At 43.1% G+C, this 5,366-nt stretch overlaps 1 pseudogene; it reads left to right on the top strand.

Annotated features, from left to right (window-relative positions):
* The first annotated feature begins 2,930 nt into the window (after positions 1-2,930).
* On the top strand, positions 2,931-3,040 carry LOC130267840 (U2 spliceosomal RNA; annotated as a pseudogene).
* The last annotated feature ends 2,326 nt before the right edge of the window (positions 3,041-5,366 follow it).

Raw genomic sequence — 5,366 nt, 5'->3', positions numbered from 1 at the left:
TATTGTATATGTGAACAAAAAAAATGTATTCGTAATATCCATTTTCCTTACAAGCAGAGAGCTTCAAAGTTAGAAAAATGCAAAATTTTCAAATTTTTCATCAAATTTACGGATTTTTCACCAAGAAAGGATGCAAGTATCGACAAAAATTTACCACTATGTTAAAGTAGAATATGTCACAAAAAAACAATCTCGGAATCAGAATGATAACTAAAAGCATCCCAGAGTTATTAATGTTTAAAGTGACAGTGGTCAGATGTGCAAAAATCGCTCCGGTCCTTAAGGCCAAATGGGCTTGGTCCTGAAGGTGTTAAAGGACTTAACAACAATGTTTAAAGGCATATATAATTAAATACAATACATTAACCATTTGTATGAACAATAATATAACAAGAGTCCTGAGGAGTGTGGGGGCCAGGGGACTGGGACTGAATCCACCCAAAAAGGACCATATAGTGTACAGAAGGGCCACTTTTGTACTGGGCCACCACACATTGACGAAAAATAGTGTATATTTTTTAGTGAAAAAATGCTGTCCCTGCAGCTATTGTCTGTGTGTCTCTATGAGGATTCCAAAAACAGGAAGTGAGGGCAGGACAAGCAGGGCTCTGTGCAGGCTCCTGGCTTGTATCAGTCATCCTGATGTATGAGCCAGGAGCGTGTTATAGAGCCTCAGTGCACACTGTCCGGCTTTTTCTTACTGCACCGAGCCCTGCTTGTCCACCCTCACTTCCTATATTTGGACTCCTCACAGAGACAAACATGCTATAGCTGCAGGGCCAAAAATATAAAAAAAAATTTAACCAATGTAACCAATGCGTACGTGTATGCCCTTCGTCCTTGAGGGGTTAAAGTCATATGTAAGTCTATGGAAAGATATGTTCCAGCATAACTTCCAAACTGTTGGAGATATTCCAATAATACTTAGTATATATGTTACTTATATGTAAAATAAATATATAGGATAGTCAAATAAGTATGTCTATGGGACTTCCTGTACTTTACCTTACAAGTGCGCTCTGCATCTCCTGGTGAGTGCTTCAGTTTGGCTTGCAAGCAACACCTCTACCGCAAGCTATGACCTTTCACAAAGCCATAACTTCGCCCACAAAGCCACATCCCATCTATTTTCAGATTACAATCTCTTCATCACAACTCAGCCCCATCTAAGGACAGGATATGAGGTTGGGATGTGAGGACGGGATATGGGGTCGGGATATAAGGACAGGATATGAGGAAGGGATATGAGGTGGGGATATGAGGACGGGATATGAGGTCGGGATGCAAGGTTGGGACATGAGGATGGCATATAAATACGGGATATGAGGTCAGAATATGGGTTTGAGAAATTAGGACAAGATATGAGGTTGAGATGTGAGTTTAGGATATGAGGATGGGATATGAGAACTGGATATGAGGTCGGAATATATGTTTGGGAAATGAGGACAAGATATGAGGTCGCAATATGAGGACGGCATATGAAGTCAGGATATGAAGTCAGGATATGAGGACGGGATATAAGGTCAGGATATAAAGAGAAATTATGGCGTTGGAAAATGAGGACAAGAACTTCCTCCTACGTTGCTTTTCCTCTCCCACAAGGATTAGGTAGGAAAAACTGTGAATATATACAGTACAGACCAAAAGTTTGGACACACCTTCTCATTCAAAGATTTCTTTATTTTCATGACTATGAAAATTGTAGATTCACACTGAAGGCATCAAAACTATGAATTAACACATGTGGAATTATATACACAACAAAAAATTTTGAAACAACTGAAAATATGTCATATTCTAGGTTCTTCAAAGTAGCCACCTTTTGCTTTGATTACTGCTTTGCACACTCTTGGCATTCTCTTGTTGAGCTTCAAGAGGTAGTCACCTGAAATGGTTTTCACTTCACAGGTGTGCTGGTGTGGAAGAGGAGGTGTGATGGTGTGGGGGTGCTTTGCTGGTGACACTGTTGGGGATTTATTCAAAATTGAAGGCATACTGAACCATCATGGCTACCACAGCATCTTGCAGCGGCATGCTATTCCATCCGGTTTGTGTTTATTTGCATCATCATTTATTTTTCAACAGGACAATGACCCCAAACACACCTGCAGTCTGTGTAAGGGCTATTTGACCAAGAAGGAGAGTGATGGGGTGCTGCGCCAGATGACCTGGCCTCCACAGTCACCAGACCTGAGCCCAATTGAGATGGTTTGGGGTGAGCTGGACCGCAGAGTGAAGGCAAAAGGGCCAACAAGTGCTAAGCATCTCTGGAAACTCCTTCAAGACTGTTGGAAGACCAATTCAGGTGACTACCTCTTGAAGCTCATCAAGAGAATGAGTGTGCAAAGCAGTAATCAAAGCAAAAGGTGGCTACTTTGAAGAACCTAGAATATGACATATTTTCAGTTGTTTCACACTTTTTTGTTATGTATATAATTCCACATGTGTTAATTCATAGTTTTGATGCCTTCAGTGTGAATCTACAATTTTCATAGTCATGAAAATAAAGAAAACTCTGAATGAGAAGGTGTGTCCAAACTTTTGCTAAACTCTTGCATATTTTTGTAACTGTATGTCATTTGTTTATGTTTATGCATAGCACTGTTTTTATGCATAGCACTGTTTATTTTTATGCATAGCACCTTTTATCAGATTAAATGTTTAATTAATCAGCTCTGGTCTTTGATCTCTAAAAATATGAGCTCACCTTTCTGAAGGCAGCTCTGGTGGAAACACGTTTATCTAAGGGTTAATTTGGTGACTTGCTGGGACTAGCAGTGGATACCCAGAGGTCTGGCAGCTTTAACCCTTGCACCATCACACTCTCTCTAATGTCTTGGCTGGACCGATAGGGTGTGATCGTAACAACTGGTCTGCACTGATACCAGGGAACATTACCTGAAAAGGTGATGTAATGAGCTGCTTTGCATATTGCTTCTCGGCCTTTTGGCTAAGATCAAGTGTAGTATCTGTTCTTATCAGTTTTTCATGCCGGTGGACTGTGACGCCATTATGGGGCTGGTGGGGATGGGTGCTGCATGGAGGATGCAGGTGTACCAGGGCTTTCCGGGGCTGGTTCTGAGGAATCAGCTTGACGGCTGCCCCGATGTGACCTGTTCCCTCCGGGTCTCGCCATGAGGCTGAGAGGGTCTAGAGCCGAGGTACTTTTGTGCCTCGGGGAGTGGTGACCCCGAGGTGCTGAAACTCACTGGGAGTATTGGCTCACTGAGTTGAAGCACGGGCACCATAATCTCTTCACCTTGTGGCACTCACCTCTTGATTCCCGGCCTTCTGGCTAGGATCAGAGAAATTTTTATAGATCCGGCCGGATGTCCGGGCAGTATATCTGCACACATTCACTTATTTATTTCTTTTTGTCTCACTGTGTCACTTTTTGCGTGTTGTGTGTTCACAGGATTTGTCAGGATGCGGTAGCCCTTCTGGGTGTCCCTCCTGGCGGTCTAGGGGAGGTTTGTGTGGCCCTTAGGTTCCGCACCTCCCTGCAAACACCTCGGGTACTCCTGCTTTGGCAGGGTACCTACCGTTATCGGCTCTGTGGGAAGATACCTTGGCTAACGCCAAGGGGGATGCTGGGAGCATTTGTGGTCCCCTAGTAGCTTCGGCGAAAAAGGACATCGAACCTGGAACCTCGCAGGTACCTTTTGGTCCGGAGGCGAAGGGTAAGGTTTGTTGGGGGGCCTCTCTCCTATCGGAGAAGGGCTTGCGATAGACCGCATCCTTTGTGCACGTTTTTTTTGTGTAACACGTTTTCACTTTTTCTTGCACTTTGGGTGAATCGAGAGCACGTTCCTCGGCTTTAGATAAAATAAAAAAAATGAGCTGCTTTGCATATTCCCCTACCCAGAATGCCCGCGGAGTGCTTAATGGCCTTCTGAAGCTCCGTTACACCAGGAATGGTGGCCTCGCCCTGAGGTAAATACTCAGCCCCTTTAGCTGCTCTCAGGCCTCTTACCCCAGCCAAGCCAGATCACCCTGCTCTGTACTGACGAGTGGCAAAAACCACGAAACAGCTGTCTGCAGATGGGTAGAAACTTCCCTTTTGGGGAGTAGTCTGGCTTGGCATAAAATCCCGTTCAGCTTTTTACATTCCTTCACAGGAGCTAAGCTGATACCAGGGAACATTACCTGAAAAGGTGATGTAATGAGCTGCTTTGCTTATTACCCTATATATATTCCTAGCAGCCTCCCAGTCTGACTGGGAGAGCATGGTAAGTGAACTATTACACCTTGTTCACACTGGTGTGGTGCTGTGCGGCGGCCGTGGCACCGTGTCTGCGGGGAGGTGCGACCCATAGACGGGTTTGAGTGGCATTGGGGCCGCTCTGCCAGTGGGTCGTTTTCTCCCCCATGGGCACTGGTGTCGCGGCGGTAGCGGTCGCCGCCCAGTGCTACGCCATTTTATGCTAGGGACATTAGGGACCCACTCCAAATAGGTGGCCTTGACGTGGCGAGTGGGCTTGTACTTTTTGATCAAAAATGTATACTAACAACCTGTTAGTTTTTGATATTATGCTGAGAAGCAATCAGATCATTATACAAGATTGTAGATGTGCACCATGTCTGTTTTCTACCCGAATTCACACACACATATATATATATATATATATATATATATATATATATATATATATGCAGAAATCTTTGTAACATTCATCTGCCAAAGTAGACACCAAACAACTCAGTTTCCATCTCTTTTTGACTTTATTGGGGAATGTTCCAAAAAACAAGTGGATTTAAAAAAAAAATATAGTGACAGAAATCTTTCTGTTCTGCTTCAAGTGGATACTGTTTTTTTTCCTGAGTTTAAGGATATAATGTTCTGCATAAGTGAACCACAGCAATAACAAAGTGGATTAGTCCACAAAATGATCGTCAAGGGTTCACACTGGTCACCATATGGCTACAGGCATCATGAGCACCCCAGGTAATGTATATTATTATTGATGTTATTTGCACTTTGCACTTTACTATTGATTTTTTGCACTTGGTCTTACTGACTTACTTCCTGCCTTCCTGTGCGCTGTATAAATACCATCTATAGACTGCCTTGTTGGTGCACCAGTGGATTTGGGGTGCATGTTTTTTAGGGGATCTTTGGGGTATCTTTTATTCTTGTCTGTAATGTAATTTGTGTAATAAAGATTGATTTTGATCTTGTATTTTTTATTGGTGGTGATTGTTTTTGTGGTAGACACTTATCGGTTTTATGAACCAGAGCAATAAGCTTTCTTTTCTGGCCTAGATACAGATTTGTCCGTAACGCTATTGACCAGTAATGAAGATAGGGTCTGTTCTATTTACTGGAATCCTTGAAGAGACTTACTGTGTAGCCTATTATCTAAATA

This window comes from Hyla sarda, chromosome 4 (genome assembly GCF_029499605.1).
Source record: "Hyla sarda isolate aHylSar1 chromosome 4, aHylSar1.hap1, whole genome shotgun sequence".
Taxonomy (NCBI): Eukaryota; Metazoa; Chordata; class Amphibia; order Anura; family Hylidae; genus Hyla; species Hyla sarda.
The sequence above is the reverse complement of the archived record's forward strand: the minus strand, read 5'-3'. Positions and strand labels throughout refer to the sequence as shown.